Source organism: Stenella coeruleoalba (genome assembly GCF_951394435.1).
Source record: "Stenella coeruleoalba genome assembly, chromosome: 9".
Classification (NCBI taxonomy): domain Eukaryota; kingdom Metazoa; phylum Chordata; class Mammalia; order Artiodactyla; family Delphinidae; genus Stenella; species Stenella coeruleoalba.
The window spans coordinates 2,553,802-2,568,612 of record NC_137155.1 but is presented as its reverse complement, the minus strand read 5'-3'; the positions used below and the strand labels follow the sequence as shown (position 1 = coordinate 2,568,612).

General features: G+C 54.6%; 1 protein-coding gene across 7 annotated transcripts in view; it reads left to right on the top strand.

Moving 5' to 3' along the window:
- The first annotated feature begins 819 nt into the window (after positions 1-819).
- The window catches only part of GRB10 (growth factor receptor bound protein 10), a 196,824-nt gene continuing 182,832 nt past the window's right edge, over positions 820-14,811 (top strand). For 2 of the 7 annotated variants that reach the window (XM_079931692.1, XM_079931689.1), the window contains exon 1: positions 1,697-1,895. The gene's annotated coding sequence lies outside the window, so the exon portion shown is untranslated. Of the gene's footprint in view, positions 1,032-1,065; positions 1,669-1,696; positions 1,896-7,697; positions 8,381-14,811 lie in introns of those variants that run through there. The other 5 variants (XM_079931691.1, XM_079931693.1, XM_079931690.1 and 2 more) reach the window with 5 other exon arrangements.

The window sequence follows — 14,811 nt, the reverse complement described above, 5'->3', positions numbered from 1 at the left end:
CACTAATTCAGGGGTTCCTTCTTACCAGTTGTTTTATGTTGCAAGTAACACCTCATTTAACCCCCAGGACATCACTCCGGAGGCGGGCTTATTAGCCCATTTCAAAGATAAGGACTTTGAGGCCCGGTGGCATTAAGAAAATATGCAGGGCCTCCCACTCCACCCGCGCTCTGGTGCTGGCACTCAGATAGGGAAACCGTGGCTATGAGAGAGTCTAGGCTCCAGACCCGGCTGGCGGCGAGCGGACACTCGACCCCAGGTTTCCCGGTCCCGGGAGGGACCGCAGCCCACGGAACAGCCCGTGCAGCCACCTCTCCTCCGTCCTGTCCTCTCGCTACGCCCGGGACGTAGGATCGAGGCCGCACAGTTCCTTCTTGAGTTTCAAAGAATTCGCTTGCAAATTGCCTTCCAGGACAGGTCCGATGTGTGTTTCGCGGACGCCCCAGCCTGGGTGGTCGGGGTCCCGCGTCCGGGGGTCCCGGGGGCGGGACGAGGCGTCCCGGCCCCCCCGCCCGGCTGCGGGTCCCCAGCTCCCCGCGCCGGCCCTCGGCAGCAGCGGCGGCCTCCGGGAGCTCCGGCCCCGCGCCCCCCGCGCCCCGCCCTGCGTCCAGGCCGCGGCCCCGCCCGCGCTGGCGCCCCCGAGCGGTCCGGGCGGCGGCGGCGGCGGGAGGAGGAGCAGGAAAAGCGACCGGGGGAGGAGGCGGAGGCGGAGGCGGCGGAGGCGGAGGCTGAGGCGGCGGCGGCGGCGGCGGCGGCGGGCGGGGCCGGGCGGGTTTAAAGCCCATCGAGGGGGTGGGGAGGCCGGGAGGAGGCAGGGAGGGACGCGAGCGGCGCGCCGCGGCGGGCTGGGCGCTCGGAGGCCGCGGAGCCCCGCGCGGAGCCCAAAGTTTGCGCGCGGTCCCCGGGCGGCGGCGCGCGGGGGCCGGGACCGCCCTGCGCGCCGCCCTCGCCCCGCGGGACCCGCGCCGCCCCGGCCGCGCCGAGGGTCGCGGGCGGCCAGGCGGAGGCGGCCGGGAGCGGCGCCGCGGCAGGTACGGAGTTGGGCGGCGAGCGCGGCGCCAAGTTACTTTGTGGCCGGCCGGCGGGAGGGCGGCAGTCCCGGCGTCATTGTCTGCGCGCGGGCCGCCCGGGCCGGGGACGCCGGGCGCCGCGGGGGCGCGGCGGGCGGAAGGGCGTCGCCTCGGGCCGGGGTCTGCGGCGCGCGAGGGCGGGGACCGGGCGCGGCGCGCGGCGTCTGCGACCCCTGGGAGCCGGGGAGCCCGGGCGACGCCCGCTGGAGCCTTCCTGTCCGACGCCGGCGTCTCGCGGGCCGGACCGGGGCTGGGGCGGGGCTGGGGGCCGCGTCGCCGGGCGGTCAGGGCCGCGCTCCCGGGCCGCCCGGAGAGTGGGCGCCGCGCGCCCCTGCAGCCCCCGGTGCACCCGCGCCTGGGCGGTGGGGCCGGACCCTCCCGAGCCGGAGCGCGCCCGGGCCTGGGATCTTTCCCTCTGGTTCTGCCGGTGACCCCGCTGCCAGGGCCTAACCCCAAGTCGAGGGCGCGCGGGTTAGCGGCCCGCCAGCCGGGGAAATGTGATAAGAGCCGTGCCGTTCACAGAAGGCAGTTTCTGATGCAACTCTCGGCCTCTGCGATCTCCTCTCCCCACGCCTGCCTGGCGACGGCCCTCGAGCATGTGCGTTATGGAAATGAGGGTATTCTCCACTTTTTATTGTGTTCGTCTTGTCTTGGGGTTGGAAGAAACGCCAACTTTCTGTCGTTTGCACTGACGAGGCGGTGGGTCACGTAGGCGAGCCACAGGTGACTTGGCTCGGGCCCGGACCTTTTCGGCTGCTTTCTTGCAAACGTTGTCCCCAGCTTCATTCAAGAGATGCGAAGAAAAGACCCAAACAAGTAGCGCTCGTGAGTAAACACGCGTTATTGCACAACTTTCTCTTTGCTGCTGTTTGCGAGGCCAGGCCCAGGACACTTTGTTTCTGAAAATGCTGATTCAGCCGTTTGGAGCCCCCGAGTTTCAGAAATGGTGCTCTCTCTAACGTTTCGCTGAGTTTTACTAGGAACACATGTTGTTAGCACGGCAACAGGCGTTGACTGGGGTTTACAGCACCAAGCTGGACGGTTTTCACAAGAGTTGACCTAGAGTTCCCTTCGTTCTTTCCAGGAGGAAAAATGGATAGGATCTAGGTTTCTGTAGCAAAAGAAATGCTGACTTCTGGCGATGGTGGTGTCTTTTACGGTAGTATTTTATTAGGGAAAAAGCTCTGAAACCGAAGTGTTTCCAGGAATGATGGTAGATGACTGCGTTTTTCGGTTAAAAATCAGAACTCTAGGATTACTGCATATAATATTTGAGTTTTACTGAGGACCCTTGAAAGAGAAGGACCACACAGGCCAACCCCAGGATTACAGGAAGAGAATTTGAGGACAGAGAGAGTCACACACCCAGCAAGCTGCTTGCGTAATTGAGAACTGTAACGAGGGATACTTCTGTAGCATTTCGCGTTTTGTGAGACGCGTTCAGACCCTAACTGCTTTTAATCCTCTACAGCCTCCTGCTACCCATTTTACAGGCATGGAAACTGAGGCTCATGAGATTAGTTGGCATGCCCAGGGTCACGGGGCCAGCAAGTGCCCGAGTTATCACCAGAGCCTAAGCTTTGGGTTTTTTTTTTTTTTTTTTTTTAAGCTCTGTTAGGTTCATCCTTCTGTACAGGTGCATCTGCCTCTAAAAGAGAAACGGCCCGTCTCCTTGCCGGTCACACACCCGGAGAACCCAGGAGGCTCTGTTACCATTCCCGGGGCTCCCAGCCTTCCAGATTTTTGCCCTATCACCAGGCTATCATCAATGCCTTCTTTTGTCCACTCACTTTCTGTGCTTAAATCCACATTTATTTTGGTAGGAAACTTTGATACCCATGAACTAATGAGTCTGAAACAGTAGTTATGTTTATTGTAATTAAAATCATGTTTTAATAAAAGCTGTGTCCCGCTGAAGTCATGTATTGCGTATTGCCCACGGTCGGCACTGCTTTGGGGGCAGCATTGGACTGGGCAAAATGCCATTCATTGTGGTCCAGGAACGCGGAGCTGGGCATGGGCATGTTCATGCCAGCTACTCGTCCAGGGCTTGTAGGGTGGTGGCTGCCAGGATCGGAACCTGGGGCAGCCCTGGCCCAGTTACAGTGACCATCTCTGTGGCCGCTGACCCTCAAATGGGAGAGAGGAGCAAAGCCAGACTCTAAGAGCTATTCCATGAACTTTTGGTTTAGATGATGAGGCTGGTCTAAGACGTTACAACGTGTAGAAACCAGACTCCTGCTCGAACAAAGATTACCTGCCATGCCTTCACCTTCGTCTGACAGCTTTAGAAATTCTAGGTTGGTATATTTGATAAAACCTAATGCTTTCAAGGCGACATAATTTAAGAAACTTATTTCCTTGGAGTTCTGTCCAACTCTTAACCACAAGGGAAGAGAACCGTGCACAGTGGTTGGCTGGCCTGCCTCTCAGAACTGTGAGACTGACCGCAGGGAATTCTGTCCTGCTTCATAGGGAGAAGCGTGTGCGTTTGCAGCTCGGGGTGTGATCCCTGTGTCTGTTTCTCAGGCCGTTAAACCAAGGTGGAATCGTGTGGGCCCATAAGGAGAAAACATTTGCTATGCCTTTCTTTTAAGTAATCAGTCATATGTTCAGAATTTAACTAACACTTCTCCTGCCGGTTGAGAATGTATTTCACCTGTCTTTACTTTTTGCTTAACTGTGGATGTATGGGAGATTATGGAAGACGTCAGGGCAATCAAGCGACTTGGTTGGCAAGGCTTGTCAAACTGGTGCTTTGGGGATCTGGGAACCTCCTCCAAGGCTAACTTCCTCCTGTGTGCTAACCTCCTCCTGTGTGCTAACTTCAGTGTCTGTAACTGATCACACCCATCCAGGCGCTGGCTGGCGTTTACTTCGTGTTAGTGTTTTATGGCACATTTCTGGGGAGCTGGCTGTGCCCCCACCGTCTCCGTCCAGTGTCCGTGCTCCTGGTGACCGTGGATCTTGTTAAGTGTCAGGAGATGAAAGCAGGTGAAGCTTAAAATCGCCAGGCTGCTGGCTTTTCTTTAATAATGTAAGGCATGGTCTGACTGTTTGTTGAGCTGGCAACAAGCAAAGCCATGTCCCAGGGTTATCAGAAATCCTCCCAGAGGTAGACGTGAGTGCTTGTGACTTTCCGCTTTGGGGATATACCAACGCCAAAAAGCTATCCCTTTCTGCTCGTGCAGTGGGAGAGGTGGGCTTGAGAATGAGAGAAGCCTTGCTTGCCCAAGTGCTCCTTTGTCCATCTGTGAAAGGGATGGGTGTTGAGGTGGAGAGAGCTTCTCTGCCCCTTAAGTCGTAGTCTCGCTTGAGAATCCCTGTCCGGAATGCATGGGATGAAGTTGGTGGGTAATGACTGGATGCCACGGGGAAAACTAGGACATTGGTCCTGTTTCTCCACCGTTGAATTTACATGTGGATTGGGGGAGAGATTAGAAGACTGTTCTGATGGTCACAAATTGCAGTGCCTGAAAACATTCTTGAAGCTGATTGTCTTTTAAAAAAAAAAAAAAAAAGACATCTTGTTCCCTTTTGCTTTGCCCGGGTGGACACCTGGTTCTTCCATTTACTAGCTGCGTGAGCGGGTTAACTAAGCTTATTGGTAAAATGAGAGTCACAGGGGTGCTGCCCTGTAGGGAGGGTGGGGTGCCTTTGGGATCGTGTGTACCTTGGCATGTGGCACGTGGGAGGGCTCAGAGACGCTGCTTCTGTGACACTGAGCCTGTCTCAGAGCAGCCCGTTGGCTTGGTTATGCTGTTTCCTATGGATGTGCAAGGTCTCTCTAGTAATCGGAAGGGAGACTCTGCTTTTTTTGTATTTTTGTCTCTGCACCCCGTTAGCTGTACAAAACCTTGTGGCACTGACTGAAACTGGCTTTGAGCGCCAGTCACTGGGAGCGAGAAGCCTCTCCTGGCCGCTGAGTAGCCGACAGTTTGAACTGCCCACAGGTAGGATGCTATGAGCAGAGGCGGACAGGTGGGATGGAGACCTCGCCTGGCCGCAGACCACTTGAACCAGACCACGGGGAAGAGCAGGCGTCAAAAACTGGTTCTTTGTGACCAGGAGCGAGAGGTGGGCAGCGGCTGAGATGCACGGGCTCAGACCGGCTGTGGCGCCGGGCGTCTGCATGCAGACCGCTAGGTGCAGGCACGGGCTCAGACCGGCTGCGGCGCCGGGAGTCTGCATGCAGACCGCTAGGTGCAGGCAGGTGGGGACACACGGCGTCTGTCTTCAGGACCCCGGGGTCTGGAGTCTGCAGAGACGCTTAGCCCAGCTGGGACTGAAGTGCACGTGGACTGCCGGTCCTGACGGGCTGGCTTTGCCCCAGGGAGCAGCTCCTGCACCCTGTCCCAGGGCTGTGTGCTGGGCGGCCCTACCTCTCCCTGAGGTCCGGCTGGGTTTTCGGGCCAGGTCAATGGGCCCGGGCCCCAGCAGCTGCAATCTCGCCTAGTAATGTGGGCTCACAAAGCACTTGGCACGGAAAGAGGTTGCTGTGTTTTGTCCTTCTTCACTGTGTTACTGTCACCACAACTGAAATCAAGGTGGGCAGCTGGGACCCTCCATTGTCCTTGCGCTGCCCCTGGAACTGCCCGGTGGCCTCCTGTCCGGCCCTGTCTGTGAGCTCTCTGGTGTCTCACTCTGCAAGAGAGAACCCTAAAGACCCCTGTCAGGTGGGCGCCAACAGGGAGGGGCCTTCAGCTAGCCTGGGTCACACTTGAGATGCTTCTCAGAGGAGAGAGACTCTGAGTACTCACTTTTCCAGCCAGCTGGGCCTTTGGTTTCCTTATTGTTTTGGAAACTTTCATCCCTGGGAGTGTCTTCTTCCAACCTTTTATGAGTTGCAAACATCCTTTAATCTAAAGACTTTTATTATGCCCCATATCTGATAGTAATCTTAGGGTTCCCTGCTCCAAGAAACTCATCGTGACCAAAAAGCTACTATGAACTGAGGGACGTTTAAATTCAGGAGTTTGTACGGTAGCATCATGCACGTGGGAGGTCTCCCCTGGCCTAAGGGTGATGCCTGCACTAGATGCAGGACACTGCTTAGGAGTCCTCCCGTGGGCTGGGAGGTTGAGCTGGGTGATGTCCTGGGTGGACCGGCACGGTCTGTGACTGTGCTACCCAAGTTGCTTTTTCTGGAATGCCGCTATGCTCCTCTGAATAACTGTGTAGATCTCCTGGAGACCGCTCCAGGGTGTTTCTAGATAAAGGAGTGCATGAGACCTTCATGGCATCTCCCTAGTGGAGGAAGGGTAAGGCAGGACAGCTTCTTGTTCCCTAGTTGGGCCATTCCTTAACTGCAGGCATGTCCTGGCCCTTCTCGCCACCGCGGGGCCTGCAGGGCCACGGTGGACACAGCCAGCCTCTGTCGTGTCCTGCTCTCCCCAGGTGGGGCCCCGTCTTCTGCTTTTCTGGCCTTCCCAAGCAAGTTCTGTCCATTTGAAGGGTCACTGGCTTTCTAATCCCTCAACACCCAGGGCAGACTTTGGAAATTTAGTTTTTTTAATCAGTGATAAATGTACATAGTTTAAAGAGTCAATGCCCCAGAAGTAACCAGGCTTATCAGCCGACCTTTTCTGTATTCACCTCCATGTTTCTAAGCAGATGTCTGTATAATGTATTGTAGTTCCTTGCTACCTTCCTTGCTGCCTCTCCACCCTCCCAGACCCCGGCTTCCCGTAGGATTCTTTGACTTCCCTGCTTAGAAGTTGAGGAGGCCGACCTCTGTCTGATCATCCTGACCTATACTTCCTGTCTCCCATTGTCTCTATGGTGAGATTGGCTGGACCGGCAGGCAGTGCTGACGCCATGGCAACAGCCCTAAACACTGCTGGTGGAGCCAGGTAGTGTGCTGTGATCACTTTCTCTGTCTTGCAGGATGCCTTGCTTTCTTCTGGAGTTGTATTTGCATTTGCTTAGTAGTTTAGGTACTTATCACTCTTGACCCCCACCTCCACTCCAGGCTGACACAGGTGTGCAAATATTCTCGCAGACACCGTAGGTATCCAGCCAGTTGTGTCTTTGGGAAGCAGCCTCTTGTGTGCCTTTCGTCCCCAGGTGCCTGGCTGCCCTCCAGGCTCCCTGCTCAGCTTTATCCCGGCCTCTTCCTTCCCCATCATCCTGAGCAGGCCCTTTGTTCTCTTCTTGGCTCTCATGATTCCTCTTTCCTGGTTTCTTCCCACGATTTGATGGAGACCATTCCGTTATAGCTTCCAAAAAAAGAGGTGAATGCACATTTTTGGAGTCCTTTTGCGTGTCTGAAAATGTCCTTACTGTACTCTTCACTCTTCAGTGTTTTTTCTTTTTCCTTTTTTTTTCATGTCTGGATGCTTGTAGGATTTTCTCTTTGTGCCTTTATTCAGAAATCCCTTGTAGATGTGCCTGGTTGGGTGTCTGCGTCTATCGTGCAGGGTACATCAAGAGCCCCTTCAAGCTGGAAACTCAGATCCTTGGCGCTGGGACCTGGTTTTGAATTAATTCTTTCATTTCTTCTTTTTCCATCTTCCTCTTCTTTTTGTCTACAGTGGCTTTTATATGGGTATTAGCTGACCGGACTGGTTCTCTAATTACCTCTTGTCTCCTATTTGAATCTGTTGAGTTCTTCTAGGTTGTGGAGTATATCATCTAGACTTTTTAACCTTTTTACTGGATTTTAAATTTCTGTTTTCATTTTTAATTTCTAAGGACCTCTTTATTTCTTTTTTGATTAGTATTTGTATGTAGACTTTATTTATTTATTTATTTATTGTGGTACGCGGGCCTCTCACTGTTGTGGCCTCCCCCGTTGCGGAGCACAGGCTCCGGGCGCGCAGGCTCAGCGGCCATGGCTCACGGGCCCAGCCGCTCCGCGGCACGTGGGATCTTCCCGGACCGGGGCATGAACCCGCGTCCCCTGCGTCGGCAGGCGGACTCTCAACCACTGCGCCACCGGGGAAGCCCTAGACTTTATTTTTTGGAGCAGTTTTAGATCCACTGCAAAACTGAGCAGAAAATGGAGAGATTTACCCCCCTGTCCTCAAGCCTCTCCACTGTCAACATCCTCCACCACAGTGGGACGTCTGGTACAGTCAGTGAGCCTACAGCACAGCATCGTTACCCTGAATAATTATTCTTCTTTTAATGGTGCAATATTCTGATTTCATAGATGCATTATTTTTTTAAACCTCTTTCTGGATATATTAGTTACCTTTTTTTTTTTCTTACATAGTTTCTTCTCTCCAATTTTTGCATTATTTATTTTCCTGCAGGTTTGGGTCTGGTGTACCCAGAAAGCAGAGCCTATGGCAGGCAAGAACTTGTGGGTGTGTTTTATGTTTTATTTGGACGTGCAGGGCTAGGGAGGCAGCGGTGAGGGAAGGGGGGGCCCTGGGGCTGGTCCCCAGGCGGCTGCCTGGGCAATTGAGGGAGCCCGTGGTCCATATTGTGATTCCCCAGACGATCCTGGGGGCGGCAGGGGGGAGGGGAAGAGCTTCCAGTCGGTGCCCATTCCCTCCATGGAGCCCTGGGCGCGAGCCTGCAGGTGCTGGGTGCAGGCCACGTGGGCAGGCCGTCCCAGGCCTTGGGACTTGTCGCGCCTGAGCCCCGGTGGTCGCCCCAGCAGCGGCCAGACAGAGACACAGACAGGCGAGGCTGATGGGGTGGTGTCTGACCCATTAGGCTTTGCTTAGATGTTGGGGGCCCTGCTGTGCCGTCCACGTTCAAAGGCGTCCCTGGGAGGCTGATGGTGGGCCTCGGGGTACGGCTGTCTGGTTGCCCCGTTGTGTGGGGAGCCCCCGGTGCTCCAGTCTTGGGTCTTTTCTCCTCGGAAGGGGCCAGACTGTCTGAAGAAGCCTCTTTTCATCCCCGCGATGTGGGTCTGGGAGCCCTGGAGCCGTCAGCCGTCCCATCAGAGTCAGCAGCACTGACCACCTGTGCTCAGTGTGGTACCGGAGGCCACAGCCCTGTCGCTGCTTCAGGAGAGAAACCCACCTGCTGGTGGTGCGAGCGGGGCACCGAGGGGTCCAGCCGAGCCCTGGACTTTCTGAGCGCTCTTGCTTCCTTGCTCCTGACACTTGGGGCTTGTGCTGTGTGGGGCCCCATCTCCTCTTCTGGCCTGGCGTTCAGCACACGCCATCCAGCCTTTATGCCTTTTAAAAGACTCCCTTTGGAGGCCCTCTGTTCCCAGCCCAGAGGCTTCAGGGTGCGTGTGACCAGGCCGAGGAGCGCACGTCCAGGTTGAGAGCAGCGGGGTGGGGGAGGCCGGCACACCTAAGCCACCACCTCGAGGAGCAGCAGACAGGCCTCAGGTGTGGATCCCGAAGGAGAGCTGGGTCTCCCCTGCCAGTGACTGGCTCTGGGACCGTAGGAGAGTTAATCGCTGAGCTCTGAGCACTGTGATTTCCTCTGGATTCTCAGGGTTGCATCCCGTGGCTCGGTTCCCTCTGCAGCATCTCCACCTCCCGGAGAGGCCAGGCCTTGCCCTTGGGGCCTTGCCCTTGGGGTTGGATGCCCTGCTCTCAGCTGCTCTCAGAACTGGCCTCCACGGCTTTCATTTGATTGACTTTAAAATATTAAAATAACGTGGCCCTGCTCACCGTGGAGCCCCTCTTCTGGCCACTTTGTCCTGGGAGCTGCACATTGGTGGCTTCTCTGTGCGTCTGAACACAGCACCTCGATGCCACTGCCCACCCCCCCACCCCCCACCAGCTCCCCGCTCCCCAGTCCCCGTACCTGTGAACGTGGTTCAGCATCCAAGTTTACTGTTCTAAGTGCCATCCCAGCCCTTCCCGCCATGCACTTCAGGAGGGAGGACTGTGGTGTCCTTACTAGCTCGGTCGCCTTGTGCAGGTCACTTACGCCAAGCCTTCTTTTTTCCTTCGTTTGCTTCAGGGTTGTGTTCACATTTGTGTATACAGAGTTGTATGTGTGATGAATTTAAAGCGACCAGCACAGTGCCTGCTCCACAGGCAGTAGTGTTATTTCCTTCGTATTGTTTTAAAGGGAGCCCCGCTTTCTGCATGACATCCAGTAGCTTTGCACTTGCGGCTTCAAGAAATAGCCTTTCCCTTCCTTCCCTTCCTCGCTGGGAGGGCTGTGAGAGGATTCTGACCCCGGAAAACCAGAACTGGCTGGCCTGGGTGGGCACACGACCCCCCTCCCCCAGGTGAGGGGAGCGAGTGGAGGTACCCAGTCACATGTCTGCTTGATGTTGGGTCTGAGATTCCCCCCACCCGGGGCTCTGCATGGTTTCACGGGCGGGTCAGGAGGATTTTGGCATCTGACAGTGGCCAGTGTGTCCTTGTCCATCAGGGTGCAGGTAGCCCGGGGGGTTGTGGATGGGATAACGGAGGGAGGAAGGGGTTCTTTGGGATTGCCTTGAGAACCGGGGATCCAGGGCATGCGGGGCCTTGGGGCATGACCTTGTCACATGGAGTTTGGTCCTGGGATTCCTGTAGTGAGCCTCGACCAGGCTGTGCGCTGCCCTTTCCTTAAAAGTGCCGTCCCCTTGAAGTGGAGGAGTGTGGTCCTAGGACGGGGGGCCGGGGTTCCGCCGCAGGGTCCTGTGTGCACGTGATGGGGTGAGTCCTATCGGGCACGTTTGGGAGGCAGGGTGGTACCCACTCTTGCGGGGTTGTCTTCCACCCTTCTCCGCGTTAGAGCACATTAGGCTGTGTCTAGGGGTGCTCGGGACCCCAGGATCCGTTTTTCTATTCTGAAGGCTCCTGACTGGGGCGGAGCCGCGCGGACCCTGGTCGCGCTCCTGCCCTGCGCACTGCGCCCTACTCCTTAGTACCCGAGCCCTGGCTGCGGGAGTGCAGCGACCCCGTGCGGCGGCTCCGGCACAACCTGTAGCGGGCTGGCACCAGGATGCGCCGGAGTCCAGCCCACGGTGGGCTCTGTTCTGGTCCACGCCCCGGCCGGGAGGGGCCAGCCCGGGGTCACCTGCACAGGCCCTGGCGGTCAGCGGCGCACCGTCCTCGCTGCGCCTTTTGGTGGTGGAGGGTCTCCGAGGGGCGCGCGTTCTTGGAAGCGCGACTCCTGGACCGGTCTCAGGCCGTGCCGCCGCCGGAATCCAGGATCCCACGGCCTCTGTGGACGTTAGCCAGGGGACGGTGTTATGTAACCATTTGTAATCTTCATTGTTTAATGTGTAACAAGTAGTAACTGCACCCAGATAAGCGCGTCTACTATCTCTTAGCCGAGTGGAGGGCAGTGGGTGTGGGAACCAGCTGGGGAAACGAACAGATGGGGCTTCTGGGAGAACGGGACTTTTTTCTCTGCTGAAAATGGAATGCCAAGACCTGGCTGGACTTCTTTTTTTTTTTTTTTTAACATCTTTATTGAAGTATAATTGCTTTACAATCGTGTGTTAGTTTCTGCTTTATAACAAAGTGAGTCAGCTATATATATACATATATCCCCATGTCCCCTCCCTCTTGCGTCTCCCTCCCACCCTCCCTATCCCACCCCTCTAGGTGGTCACAGAGCACCGAGCTGATCTCCCTGTGCTATGTGGCTGCTTCCCACTAGCGATCTATTCTACATTTGGTAGTGTATATATGTCCATGCCTGGCTGGACTTCCTGTAACCTCGATGGCATGTGTAATCTGGCCTCAAAGCCTCGGATAAACACATCTGGTCATGTTGCGTCTTTGCTCGTGAGCCTACGCTCTCATTGGGGGACACCTCTTGGACCATTAAGGTCAAGTGAGGCAGATGTCGGGGAGATCTCACCGTCTTGATGGGGTCCAACTAATTGCCCCAAGCGCAGGTGGGACTTCCTTGCCCGCCCACTTCAGAAAACAATCCGACCACCTGTTAACACGTGGCTTTTCCCTTTGATCAGCTGCCACTTGTCGGTTGGTGGCAGGAGTCCCTGCCAGGGTGTTGATAGAGGTCTCACTGGAGGCACAGCGCACAGGTAGCTATTGTCCTGCTGTCTGTACTGCCAGAGGTCTCCCTCCCAGTGAGTGAGCAGGAAGTGGGCGCCTTCGCTCTTTGGTCTCTGTAAGGATGAAAGGCCACCGGCGACCGATCAGGGGTTTTGATGATGCCCCAAGGTGCTGAGCTTCAGGTGCAGTTAGACGTGGCCCCCCGGGGACCAGGCCACTGCCTTGACTCTGGTGCATGTCTCTGCTCCTGGGCCTTCAGTGGGGCTGTCCCTGTGTGCCGTGGAAGCCGGTCATGACCCCTCTTTAGCTGGGACCCACGAGCTCCGTGTGTTGGGTGGGGATGCAGGTGGCTCGTGGGGAATTTGCTCTCCTCTCCGGAGCATCGGGTGGCGAAGACCCACAGAAGAACACTTACTTAAAATTTGGGGTACTGTACGCTGAGGTATGGTCTCCTTGTGGGGTGCAGCGGGCGTCAGGGTGAAGCAGGGACCACGGGTACTGCCCTGGAGGGTTGCTCAGGATGTGTACTCGCTGCTGAAAATGCACTCGATAGAATTAACGGGTTCCACTATCTGTTCATTTTCATTGGGGGTTCGAGGAATTCCTGAATGGAATTTCCCTGGCTGCGTCTGGGAGCTGGCTTCTGAGTGCGGTGCTGGTGGCACCTTGGCTCTTGGTCTGTTTGTAAATCACATTTGGCCCCTGTGGCCATGGAAGACCCAGTGGAGGGTCCGTGCTCAAGTCGGGGAAGGGTTTTGAAGACTGCTCCAGATGGCTGAGGGCCTGCTGCATCCGTCCTTGGACAGATGCTGGAGGAGCCTGTCTGCCTCCTTCGTCTGGGCCCGCCCCACTTAGCCTGAAAGCGGGGCCTCCTTTGGAGGAAGGGGAACCGCAGCAGAGGGATGGTGTGCGTTCACCCAGCAATAAAGAAGTGATATAAATAAGCTTCAAGGATATATTGTACAGTGCAGGGAATATAGCCAATATTTTATAGTAAGTATATGGAGAATAATCTATAAAAATGTTGATCACGTTGTTGTACACCTGAAACTAATAAAATACGGTAAATCAAGTATACCTCAATTAAAAAAAAAAAAGTGATGTGTGTTTTTCACTTATTTTCCTGGAGGGCACTGGCAAATTTCAGTATGGACACAGGTTAAATATGAACAGTGTCTGAAAACAGCACTTCTTAAACTTCGGTATACCCATGAATCTCCTAGGGATGCTGTTAAATGCAGGTTCCAGTTCAGTGAGATGGGTGGGGCCTGACCACCCACATCTCTGTCCAGTTCCCAGGCCACACACCTGCTGCTGGTCAGGGCCTCGTTTTGTGTACTAAAGTCGATGCATTTCCTCTCCCTTTATCTTCAGGTTCTTTTTCTCTAGAAATTCTCTGAAAAGGACACTTTACCTTCCTTGGAAGAGCTGTTATCACTGATGCTATTACTTTAGTCTGAGAATTTTTAGTGATTAGCCCTACGTTGTTATATGTGGCATTCTGTTTTATTTATTTTGTGCCCTTTTTAAGATTAATTTAAAAAAATTTAATATAATTTATAAAGGTTACACTCCATTTACAATTATTACAAAGTATTGGCTATGTTCCCCATGCTGTACAATACATCCTTAAGCCTATCTTACACCCAGTAGGTTGTACCTCCCCCTCTCCCCACCCCTGTATTGCCCTTCTTTCCCCCACAGGTAGCCACTAGTTTGTTCTCTGTATCTGTGAGTCTTCTTCTCTTGTTATATTCACTAGTTTGTTGTATTTGTTAGATTCCACAGATAAGTGATATCAAACAGTATTTGTCTTTCTCTGTCTGACTCATTTCACTTAGCATAATACCCTCCAAGTCCATCCATGTTGCTGCAAATGCCACTGTATCCTTTTTTATGGCTGAGTAGTATTCCACTTATACGTGGCATTTGTAAATGTGCCCATACTTTATTCCATTTATGAATATGGGCACAGAGTCCTGCTTTGACATTCACTTGGGTTGCCGTGGGTTTTATTCAGTGGTTTCTCTTTTGTTTATGATGAGAGAGAACTTTGAGAAAGGTTTGCAGCCTTTTGCATGGTCTAGAAGCCCTGCCTGCTTTCATTTTAGGAATGTAGGGTTTGTGGCCCCATTGTGGCCTTACTGCTCTTGAGGCCCTGCTTAGCACCTTTACGTCTCAGCATCGGGTGAAAACCCCGGGTGACCTCAGGTTGTGGAGAGAGACAAGTTCTGTGTCCCTAGGAGACTCCCTGTCCGTCTTCTGTCAGCCTGAGCTTTGCCCTCTACTGGATCCTGGGGCCAGGTGGTCTTTCCCATTAGGGGAGGTGGCCTTACGGCAGCTTTAGTCTTACTTGCATCTGTGAGCCTGTGTCCTCTGGGTCAGGCTCCACTCTGCAGTGTCACCTCTTCTTCTACCTTTTGAAGAATTCTGCCACCAACATCCTTCCTTCGATAACGAGCCCTTGGGAATTTTTGTGTTCTTGCCTCCTCGTTGGTCAACACGTGCATTGAAGGACCCCGTGGGGCTTTGGACTTCGCTCCTTTGTCGTCTTTTATCAAGCACTGTGGTGATGTTGAACAACTTAGTGTTTCTTGAAGGTTAACACGTGCCACAAGGCAGACTCTTTTCCGCAGGGGCTGCACCATACTGCATTCCCATCAGCTGTGCACAAGTGTTTCAATTTCTCCCAAATCTACACTAATACTTGGTAATGTCCAATTTTTCTTTGTCTTTTTCCTTTCTTCCTTCCTCCCTCCCTCCGTCCCTCCCTCCCTCCCTCCCTTCCATCCTTCTTTCCTTCCTTCCTTCCTTATAATAGCTGTCCTAATAGGTATGAAGTGGTATCTCACTGTGGTCTA